A 12616-nucleotide genomic window follows, 5' to 3' on the forward strand; every position below is an offset into this window, starting at 1 on the left:
AATTTACAATTTGGTGTAACCTGTCTGCGATTCTGCGAGTTGACTACATCTGACAATTATCTACTTAAATATACAGATCAAAATATACGTGAAGATATACAGGTGAATAATGTGGAACTGGCACCTACGAAGCAAAAGGTTGACTTTGCGCTTTAATGAGAGGTCAGTTTATTATAAATAAATATTCGGTATTCCCGCAGCTCACCACATGATGCGCTGGGAGTGCCATGGGGTCGGGGTGTATTAATAGGCTCTCATGGAACTGCTAAAGGCTGGTAGAGCAGCACTTTTTGTAGGGAAGGGTAACCCTGAATTAAAGAAACAGTGTCAATGAAGCTCTCCTGGCTGGCCTCCTACCCTCCATAAACTTCAGTTCATTCAAAACTCTGCTGCCCGTATCCTAACTCGCACCAAGTCCCGTTCACCAATCATGACCTGCATTGGCTCCCAGTCCAGGAATGCCTCGAATTTAAAATTCTCATCCTTGAGTTCAAATCCCTCCATGGCCTCACCCCTCCTATCTCTGTAACTTCCTTCAGCCCTACAACCCTCCGAGATCTCTGCACTCTTCCAATTCTGCCCTTTTGCGCATCCCCGATTTCCATCGCCCCACCAATGGCAGCATTGCTTTCAGCTGCCTAGGCCCTAAGTTCTGGAATTCCCACCCTAAATCTGTCTATCTCTCTACCCCTCTCTCCTCCTTTAAGATGCTCCTTTAAACCTACATCTTAGACCAAACTTTTTGTCACCTGTCCTAATATCTCTTTATGGGGCTTGGTGTCAAATTTTTGTTTGATAACACTCCTGTGAAGTGCCGTGGGATGTTTTACTACATTAAAGGCGCTATATAAATGCAAGTTGTTGTCATTGTTGATGTAGGCACATAGCAAATCAATACTGACTCACCTGTGGCCTAGCCCAGGAGTTAACACAAGGTTATTAAGGTACGTGTGCTGACATGTGACTTACTTCTACATATTGCCTTACAATACATCTGAGCTGTACTTTAAACTTGGTACACCTTCACAATGGGAGAATGCATCGCACTTTATCAACTATTTATCTTTCTAAATGTACAGGAATGCGTGTGTTGTGGCTGAGTACTGTGTAACATTGCCATATCAAGGATTTGAACCTGTGGCTATTTAATCTGGTAAGCAACAAGCACCTAATACACTGCCAGTACAGATATATGGGTAGGTAGAATAGTCCCAAGCTCAAATCGCACCAGAGCAAGTTATGAAATTAAATTTGATAACTTAAGAACATAGGAATTAACATTAAGAACAGGAGTAGGCCATTCAGTCCCTTGGGTCTGCACTGCCATTCAATTAGATGATGGCTGTTCTGCATCTCAAATCCATTTTCCTGCCATTGCTCCATATCCCTTGATACCCTTACCTAACAAAAATCTATCTATCTCAGTCTTGAAAGCTACAATTGTCTTTAGCCAAGGTTGCACAGAATATCCTTCATCCCTGAGGAGCCATCTGTCCAGTCTCCCTTTTCCTTCTAATAATGGTGGCAAGGTGGTGCAATATAAAGGTATTGTGGCCAGTACCATTTACTTGCATGATTTAGTTGTTGTGGCCACCACCTGCACATTAATGGAATGGGATCATTTCCTGTTAATGTAGGCCATGGGGTTGATGGGAAGGTCCCCTCTATGACAACTTGTTCTTTTGGGAATCCTGCCACAAGGTAAGAATACTGAGCCCTCTTATATTTCCTTCCCATTGGGAAGGTGATGGAAGTGTTTCCTCTAGAAAATAAAAAGAACATTTTAAATGAGTGTAGGGCATGGGAGTGGGACTAAATGGATAGCTCGGTTATAGAGCTGGCTTAGGGGCAATGGGCTGTATGGCCTCTTTCAGTGCTAAAAAATGTTATGATTTCTGTCACTTATTTGATGCATTAGTGAATAGCCAATAAAGAAATTTGGTAAATGTGCCCGGTCATGGCTTGTAAGGATCCATTGCAAAGAAATATAAGGCAGGGTGATCTTCACAGCCAAAGGTAGTGGTATTCCTTTAGTGGAAGATGTCAGCTAGTTTGGCTCGGGAAGATGGCGTAAATCAGAGACTGGTTCTCTGCTGAAACATAGATGATGATTGTAGGTCTTTTCCATCATACCCGGGCAGTTAGAATCATAGAAATGATACAGCACGGAAGGAGGCCATTCAGCCCATCAAGTCCAGCTCTATGCAAGAGCAATCGAGCTAGCCCCACTCCCCCACTGTATCCCCGTAGCCCTGCAATTTTTTTCCTTTCAAGTACTTATCCAATTCCCTTTTGAAGGCCATGATTGACTCTGCCTCCACCACCCCCTCTGGCAGTGCATTCCAGATCCTAACCACTCGCTGTGTAAAAAAGTTTTTCCTCATGTCGCCTTTGGTTCTTTTGCCAATCACCTTAAATCTATGTCCTCTGGTTCTTGACCCTTCTGCCAATGGGAACAGTTTCTCTCTATCTACTCTGTCTAGACCCTTCATGATTTTGAATACCTCTATCAAATCTCCTTTCAACCTTCTCTGTTCCAAGGAGAACAACCCCAGCTTCACCAGCCTATCCATGTAGCTAAAATCCCTCATCCCTGGAATCATTCTAGTAAATCTCTTCTGCGCCCTCTCTAAGGCCTTCACATCTTTCCTAAAGTACGGTGCCCAGAACAGGACACAATACTTCAGTTGTGGCCGAACCAGCGTTTAAGAAAGGTTCATCATAACGTCCTTGCTTCTGTACTCTATGCCTCTATTTATAAAGCTCAGGATCCCGTATGCTTTTTTAACCGCTTTCTCAGCCTGCCCTGTCACCTTCAGCGATTTGTGTAGATATTCCCCCAGATCTCTCTGTTCCTGTACCCCTTTTAGAATTGTGCCCTTTAGTTTATATTGCCTGTCCTCATTCTTCCTACCGAAATGTATCACCTCGCATCTTTCTGCGTTAAATTTCATCTGCCACATGTCCCCCCATTTCACCAGCCTGTCTATATTCTCTTGAAGTCTATCACTATCCTCCTCACTGTTCACTACACTTCCAAGTTTTGTGTCATCTGCAAATTTGGAAATTGTGCCCTGTATACCCAAGTCCAAGTCATTAATATACATCAAGAAAAGCAATGGTCCTAATACCGACCCTGGGGAACACCACTGTACACCTCCCTCCAGTCTGAAAAACAACCGTTTACCATTACTTTCTGCTTCGTGTTACTTAGCCAATGCTGTATCCATGCTGCTACTGCCCCTTTTATTCCATGGGTTACAATCTTGATGACAAGCCTATTATGCGGCACTTTATGAAACGCCTTTTGAAAGTCCATCAAGCTCCATCAAGGCTCCTCCCGGAGTAAGAACTAATGCGTGCATATTACTTCAGGTGGAACTGCATGTGCCTTTCTTCCATCCTCATGAATTCCTCCTCCTCATCCAAATTTAACAGTGCTAGTGGAATCACCAAAAGAGTTCCCATACTGAGCTATTTGGTTGCTGTAGTTAAATAGCAGCTGATAATAGATGCTAACAGGGCTCACCATTATTTCTGGGAAAATGGCCCATTCCGCCGATAGCACACACGCAGTCAAACGCAGAAATTGCTCTTTCTGACTCCCTGCTGATCTGAAAACTTTGCGGTAAAGAGATCTCACATGCTGGAATGAATAGACCAGTGCGAACTTGCTCTCCTGCCCAGCTGTAAACTAAGTAATCTCTCCAGAAAAATAATACGCTGAGATATATCAGGTCTAAACTAACTTTTAACGGCATGGTAAGTATTAATAACTGCCAAACAACCTCTCTGGCACTGAAAATTAACTTTTAAACATGTGGAATTTCAGTCCTCCCAATTTTAATAGTTTTTGGACATTTAAAAAAAAAAAATTTTTTACTTCTTTCTGTCTCTTTTATCTTTATCTTTTAATCTTACCCTCTCTTCATTTCGCTTTCTCTAACTGATATTGTAGTAAATTTACTAACCCATCTGACACTTCCTGGTTCTTAGTCTACGTGGCTTGTGAAGGATGCTTCACTTCCTGGTTCTCACTGTGCGGCTTGTCAATGATGCTTCAAGCTGATTGGTTGAGGGGACAGAAAGATCCTTTCCCCACTCACACAGCTCAGACAAGAACCCTGTACTAGTTTAAGCTCACCATTGAAGGGGGTTGCAGAAAAGCCCTAGTGGGTGAGATTTAAATCTAATGAGTGCAGGCACTGTTGGTTCACTGCTCAGGGCAATTTCTGGGCCAGTAAGTTAAATGTGAAGAAAAGGTGTCTATTGAGCAGAATCGAAACAAAAGCATTAACGATACAAAAATGTAACATGCCTTTAAGAAGCCTACACCGAAAGGCCAAATGTCATGAGTTCAAATCCCGCCACGGCAGCTAGGGAATTTAAATTCAATTAATTAAATAAACTAGTATCAGTAATGGTGGCCATGAAACTACCGGATTGTCGGAAAAACCCATCTGGTTCACTAATGTCCTTTAGGGAAGGAAACCTGCCGTCCTTACCCGGTCTGGCCTATATGTGACTCCAGACCCACAACAATGTGGTTGATTCTTAATTGTCCTCTGGAATGGCCCAGCAAGCCACTCAGTTGTACAATCTCGCTAAAAAAAAGTAACCTTCACCACATGGACTGCAGCGGTTCAAGAAGGCGGCTCACTACCACCTTCTCAAGGGCAATTAGGGATGGGCAATAAATGCTGGCCTTGCCAGCGATGCCCACATCCCATGAATGAATAAAAAAATAATTAAATCTGCAATTTAGATGGGTGAGCAGCATTAGGGGAGAGAAAGCGTCTCCAATTGCTTAAATTTGTGCGTGGCCCTTAAAACCATGCATTTTCATAGATTGCATTCTATGGCTCATTCTTTGTGAAGCCTCAAAAAGTTAAAGTTATCTTGGCAACCGAGAATTGGGACAGATACAAATCAGGCTCATTGACGGTCATGATCTGTGTTCCTGTCTAGTAGTGGAGTCTTGTATGATCGACTCAGTGAAGCCATACATTGGGTTTGCCGTTTGACCTGTGTCTATTATCATTTGGTTTGCACACATGCCATAGAGAAATACCTCAAGGTAATGAAAGCATCATTCAGGCAGCAATGCACATTATGTAAATATATAAACATATTTTGCACATAGCCTTAGAAAGCTGCACTATCCCACAATACTATGGTTATTGCAAATATAAATGTGCACCTATTCCAAACGGATTGGCATTTTTATTTTATCCCTCTACAGTGTTCTGTCCTCTAACTAGCTGCAGTTTCTAAGCAATTGTTTTCTCGCAGTAATATCAAAGGAATCTAAAGCTGGCGGCATTTAATTTGGCTAAGCGAAATATTTTCCCCCTGAACCAACACTGCTTTAAAAGAATTGTGAGAAATAATAATAATGCAGATGACAGCTGGCTTAACCTTTTGAATCATAAATGAACATTAAAAGTGACAAGGCTGACATCTTTGAAATGATGTGAGGAGCATAGCCATGGCACTGTTATGACAGATTCAACCCCTCCTTATTAATCTACATTATAGTAGAAAGAGCTGCGAGATTTTGAATTTTACTCATTTTTTACTTTATACATCTGACATAAATTTACTAAACACATAGCCAGCAACATTCAAAGTGTACATTGGAGAAAGTCATGTTCCAACCTATTAATTACTTCAGTAGTTCAGTTAATATTTTGAATACTTCAGCTGTTCGGTTAATAATTTGAAATTATATTTTTTTCTCCTTATGCTGCTGCAGTCTTCTCTGTACCATGTACCTCTCCACGTAGCTACAGTGGATGTTCCTTCTTTGAGTACGTGTAGGTATATGGACACACAGGGGGTGATTTCTTGCTGCTCCATTTACGTCTAAAAAGCAGGGCAGTAAGTGAGACGGAAATCATGTGGGAAATAGAACTGTCAACTTATCGCTGGTTGTCCGCCTGGTTTGATTTTCAGACAGACCTCGATTTAGGCTCCTGCCAGAAACAGGCAGGGGACCAAATGAATATATGGAAATCGGGGTCAAATGACATCGTCAAGACCCCCAACACCATTTTCGTCTCTGCACGCTTTCTTCCCGCCAGTTTTTCACCCTGCCAACATACCATGGGCACTAGGAGTTGGGAGGAAGCCATTTCCAGCAATATCTAAAGGGATCCTTAGCTCCTCTTGGATAAAATGCTAGAAAGTTTTGGGTGGTATTTTACTTGTATTATGTAGTGGTTTTTGGCTACTTCGACCGTTTCAAAGTGCTTGTAGTGGCCGTAGGACATTTTGAACTGTTAAGCGGCTTCTGGCAATGCAAGAGGAGGAGAAGGAGCAGGAGGAACGAGCAAACAGGGAGATCAAATAGAAGGAGGCATGCTTGGAGGAATCCTTACCGTTCCAACCGAGTTTATAGGCCGAGGACAACATACCTGCAGTTCTCTGAGGAGCAATGCATATGGAGGCTGAGTGTCTCTAGGGAGGCTGTCACATAGTTGTGTTGCCTCCTGCAACATGACCTGCAATCAATTGCCACAGTCTAGCAAAACATTTCCTGTTGAGTCAAGGTCACTGCAGCCCTCAACACTTTTGCCTCTGGCTCCTTCTAGGCTGCCACAGGGGATAATAGTAACATCAGTCAGTCTGCAGTTCATGCTTGCTTTCAGCAGGTGTCTGACGTTATGCTTGCTAGAGCAAATACTTTAATCACTTTCCCCATCGACATCCGGAAGCAACAGTATAACAGTATAGGGCTCGAGTTTCGCACAGTTTGTAGGTTTCCCTCAAGTCCAGACTGCCTTTATGAATCGCAACGGCTTTCATCCATTAATGTGCAACTGGTGTTTGATCACTAGCAGAGCATCATACAGGTTTGTGCCCACTTTCTTGGCAGCTGCCATGACGTTGTTACCTTATGGCAATTCTCCATACCCCCTGTAGCCAGTGAGAGCTTGACTGCTTGGGGGAAAGGAGTATACACTTGCCTCATGACTCCTCTTAGATACCCAACCTCGGCGGCTGAACTGCGCTACAATCAGATCCATGGGCTGACTGGTGCCTTCATTGAGTAGACCATTCGAATCCTCAAGTAATGATTCCAATACCTGGACAGGCCTAGTAATTTCCTGCAATGGAGACAACACATGGAGCCACCAACATTGAACAAGGACCTTCAGCGTGATGAGGGAGATGACGTTGATGACATAGAGTATAGAGACTAAGTAGGAGAGCTCCAACGGTTGCCAGTAGCCAGAGTTCTTTGGCAGCAGCTCATTGAATATCGCTTCAGCTGAATATCCCTTGCTCCCTTGCACCCTTGCATTAAGTTATATTCAACATCTGTCTCAGTCCTTCCACCATCCAATAAACTGCAGCTGCCTAAAGACCAACATTGACATTCATGTCACCTAACATTGCAGGATCATCTGCTATTATAGGAACACACTCTGCACGTAAAAATTTCAAAAAGTTTTATCATTTTATTGGCTTACATAGATGCCTAGGAGCTCATGCTTGAAAGGCCTGGCTACAGACTACAGCAACTCGTCGTCTACTGGGGCAATTTGGCCCAGCTGGTTTTATGGCACCAGGTCGTGCATTAGTTCAGGAGATCAAGAGGGTCTGGAAGTGCTGTTACCCTAAGAGATAGCAACATGTTCCCTTCCCATTGCGTGACTGCCCCTTCTATTGGGCTGTGGATCAGCACTCCCACTGAACTGCAGGAAACCAAACTGTAGGGGATCGTCAATCTGATTAAAGCCCATATCCATTTGGTCTCCCAGCCAAGGCAGAGAAGATGGTTGAGACCAGAGCCAGCATGGTCTCTGTATGAGCATCTGTGAGAGATACTGTTACTGGTGCCAAAAACTCCTGCAGAGAGGACCCAGCTGCAGCCTCCACTGAGGTGAACATATGGTTGACTGCAGAGTGTGGATGCCATGCGCCAGAACCCCACACAAATTGGAAATGGTCTCATCCACACTCTGACATGTTGCGGAAGCTCCCTGGCATCTTTCCATTAAAGGCTGGGTCCCTGAAGCCTGCATCTCTGTCCTCTTCAGCAGAACTAGGACATGAACTTGTCCTTCGGCGAGGTGTTTCCTAGGCTGCACTGTCCACCTGCACTTGCTCCTGCTCACTTGTGCTCCCTGACTCACTAAGAGCAGACCTCCATTAAAATGGCCCAGATCTTCCACTGCAGCTCCAGTGGGGGTGGCCCAGGCATCCCACCTAATTCCTGCCCGGAAGATAAAATTTCCCCTACTATCCCCTCATAGGTGCTGGTGCTTGGAAGGGTGGCAGTGAATGACAGTGCATCTTTGGGAGAATTCTCTCCTTCAGCATGTGCTCCTGCATAGCTTGAGACATCTTAATACCTAGAAAAAGGGGAGAGGGACAAGAGTTAGCACATAATGGCAAGAGGAGATGAGTGGCAGTGCAACACATTACCAGGTGGTCACGCTGAGTGTGTGAGTGGTGAGTTAGATGGAAAGAGAAAAGGAGGGAAGTCCACCCAAACGTGCGGCCTGCAGCCTGGACATCTCCATTGCCAATGATGTTGACGGCTGCCTCCTCCATTGGTGTCAGGACGCGTATAGAGGTAGGATCTCCTCCTGTTCTTTTACTCTCTGTTGTGTGCTACCTTCTCCTGCACAAAGAGGGTAAGTGGGTTAGTCTGTGTCCTGTTGAAGGGTTTTGACGATGTCTGAGGCAGCATAGCATAGTGTGCATGATGAGAGGAAGAAGCACCAGGTGTGGCCAAGAGGAGGTAGTAGTTGTAAGGGCAGTAGCTATTTATGAGTGCAAGCAGAAAGAACGTGCAATGAAGTATCCCAATTGGAGGAAAGACATGGGAAAGTTGGAGGGGAGGAAATATTGGTAATGCTGGGGCTAGGTAGGATGGTGCAGGGCTGTGCAAAGAAAAAGAAAGATATGAAGGGAAATCTTGTTTTGTTAGTCCTGGTGAGATCATTAGATTTCTTCCTGCACTGCAGCCAGGTCTTGGGAACAATGCTGGTGGCATTGACTTGTATTGCTACCTCTCTCCATTGCTGCTGATTAATTTGTCTGGGCACATCTTACCCTAACACAGAACTTCTCACTAAGGCCTTTATAGAATCCATGTGGCCTGTAAATTCTTTGGAAGGAAGTAATACCTTAGCTGGCATATCATCTTCATATGCTGCTTAACTCTCCTTTGCTCCATCCTTCTCTGCTCCTCTTTCTTCTCCATTACAGTGGTAAATAAAGGAGTGTCTATTGAGAATCCCATACCTGGTCCTCAGAACCTCTCATTGTATGAGCAGGAAAACATATCCCACTGACCTCACAGTCCCATAGACAGTTAAAGTAAATTCAGTGCTCTTCAGGTAAAAAGCCAAAACAAAAACATTCCAAAAGTTCTTTCAAAGCTCCAGTAATCAATTGTCAAAGTTTCTGCAACTTCAGGTTCAAAAGCTCCTCACTTCTGCCAATCTTAGCTGTTACTGGCAATGGTTATGCCTCACTTGAATTATTCTCAGTTACCCCTGGTGCTTTGTGAGTGTAGTTTCCAGGATTTTGGAATGCCATCTCCACTGGCCTTCATATTAATACATGTTAATGAGTGCTATGGGGACTCAGCAGATTGCAGGGAGGCTCAAACTACAATTGGAAACTCAGGCACATTAATTTTGGAGTGGAAAGTCTGCACAAATGGTTTCAGCCCAAATTTGCAGACCTGTAAATTCTGTAGCATCAATTCTGCACCTTAGAAGTACTAAAAATGGCAAGAAATTTCAGGGTCAAAATCTTTATAATCTATCCATCTAAGTGTCTAATGTGCTTTTGACATAATCCAAATGTCACACTCAACCCTAAACCAGTTGCTATACCTTAGACATCATACTCCAGACGTCAATTTGAGACACCTTTGCACTGATTTTAACCCAATCCGTCCGGTGAGAACAGGATGGGCTCCAGTTGGATGCCTGTTTTACACTCCACCCGATTTTACTCTCCATTGACTTCATGTACTTCCTTAAATGCACTTAACACCAAACATCCTTCCATTTAATGCACGATGTAATCACATGCACTATGGGCTACACAGTGATGCTTGGGTATTCCTACATGTCCCCCTTGAATTTGTCAGCTCTTCTGCTTTGTTTGCAGAAGACTGTGTATAACAAGAGGGAGTGTATGTCCTTCTGATCCGTACAAAGAGGCTGTCTTGAAGATTCTAGGCTGAGAGAGCAGAGGATGGGAAAGTAGGAGGTCTATTCCCAGAGTTAGTACTAGCCTTCCCCTGCTTTTTCTTCTCATCCTGAGTGGTGCCAAATCATACACTGAAGCACAATACCATGTGACTCATTCTGCTGAAACCCAGATCTGAAAGGTTGCCCTAAGGACAGAATTGTTATCTGTGTTTCTCTTCTCTTCCTCTAGATGTGCCCTAGGAAGCAGAATCATGACTCAGTAACACTGAGCAAGTCAGCACATCCAGCATTATACGAGAATGACAGGCAGGATAAGGTCAGCTGGTCCATCAAGCCTATCACACATTCATGATACGTGGAGCACCATGACTAGACACTTCCTACTCACCAGCTGAAAAAAAAGACGAAAAGGGAAAAAAAAATCTTCAAAATTACACTCCAACCCCATCAGTGGATCGAAACCACTCCAAACCACATTGACCATGCTTATGTTAAGTGGTAAATCACTTATCTTTGAAAAGATGCAATCTTTACCTCAGCTAAGAACAGGTCGAGCTCTCTTTTGAAGTCATGCAGAGAATCAGCACGCACCGCACGAACCAGTAACTTATTCCAAAAGATCCACTACTCTTTGGTAAAAGAAGTACTGCCTAACGTCTAGCAAATTCCTACTCTTGAGTAATTTAAATACGTGACCCTTGGTCCTCCCCAATTTGTCAAACTGAAATAATCCATCAGCGGGTATGCAATCTATTATTTTATATACCTCAATCAGGTCACCTTTAAGTCGAGAGCACTAAGGAGTGCTCCTCTGGGATTCACAAGAACAAGACGGGATGCTGCCGCCTCGGGACCCCCACTCTCTGCGATCGTGACCTTCCCCCCTGCAACTTACCTTGCTGGTGGCCACCCAGCCTGATCTTGAGGCCTCAATCCGGCGAGCTGTAATGGAATGCCTGTTTGGCACCTCACAGCTCACCTGCCAAATTTAAATGAGACCTGAGTCTCAAAATTGCGGGGACCTCGCCGGTCATCTAGAAGTCGAAATCAACCCCTGTCTTTTCCATATAAATCATAGCATCATAGAATTATAGAAAGGTTACAGCACGGAAGGAGGCCATTCGGCCCTTCGAGTCCGTGCTGGCTCTATGCAAGAGCAATCCAGCTAGTCCCACTCTCCAGCCCTATCCCCGTAGCCCTGCAAATTTTTTCATTTCAAGTACTGATCCAGTTTCTTCTTGAAAGCCACGATTGAATCTGCCACCACCACCCACCCTGGCAGTACATTCCAGATCCTAACCATTTGCTGCGTAAAAAAAGTTTATCCTCATGTCACCTTTGGTTCTTTTGCCAATCAAGTAAATCTATGTCCTCTGGTTCTTGACCCTTCCGCCAATGGAAATAGTTTCTCTCTATCTACTCTGTCTAGACCCTTCATGATTTTCAATACCTCTATCAAATCTCCTCTCAGCCTTCTCTGTTCCAAGGAGAACAACCCCAGCTTCTCCAGTCTATCCACGTAACTAAAATCCCTCATCCCTGGAATCATTCTAGTAAATCTTTTCTGCACCCTTCACATCTTTCCTGAAGTGCGGTGTCCAGAACTGGACACAATACTCCAGTTGTGGTCTAACCAATGATTTATATAGGTTCATCATGACTTCCTTGATTTTGTACTCTGTGCCCTATGTATAAAGCCCAGAATCCAGTTTGCTTTTTTAATTGCCTCCTCAACCTGCTGTGCCACTTTCAACGAATTGTGCACATATACCCCCAGATCTCACTGTTCTTGTACCCCTTTTAATGTCTTAATTTTTTTTATCCTGCTGTTGAAACTCAGCCCAATTGTGTATCTTTACCATCTTTGATGCATAGGTGCTTATGTAAGTCCCATTCATTCAAACCATGAAAAAAAACATGGAATTTGAACTAGTTAAATTAGAAAACCCAAAACAATCCAAAATAGGTGCATTTGAGGTGAAACAATTAATCATGCAAAATAAAAGTGCTGCAATGTGTTAAGAAAAAAGCCATTGAAAAAAACATATTCTGTAACCATTAAGTTAATGTATGGCTGGACTGTTCTTGGAATCAAATAACCTGGGAGAGTTTATATACAGTGTTATTAACATTTGAGTGAGCCTGTGGGCTAAATTCACTAAACTTTCATCCTTAAAACTGTCTTATTTTTATTTTCAGTGCTGAATCTCTTGAATTTCAATCTTTCTTTGCTTTTACTTTTTGTGAAACCTCATATTTTTAATAAAGTGAATTTATTATTTGCCATGTGTCCTCAGTTTCTTCTGTTAAATCACAGCATGTACTGCCCCCGGAATTACTATGGGGGTCGTCCTACTCTCCCATCGTAACTTCAGTGGGAGATTGGGGGAACGCCCAGAGAAACAACGTAAATGCTATGTTAAAAAAAAGTAAGA

This window comes from Heptranchias perlo, chromosome 1, assembly GCF_035084215.1.
Source record: "Heptranchias perlo isolate sHepPer1 chromosome 1, sHepPer1.hap1, whole genome shotgun sequence".
NCBI classification, from domain to species: Eukaryota; Metazoa; Chordata; class Chondrichthyes; order Hexanchiformes; family Hexanchidae; genus Heptranchias; species Heptranchias perlo.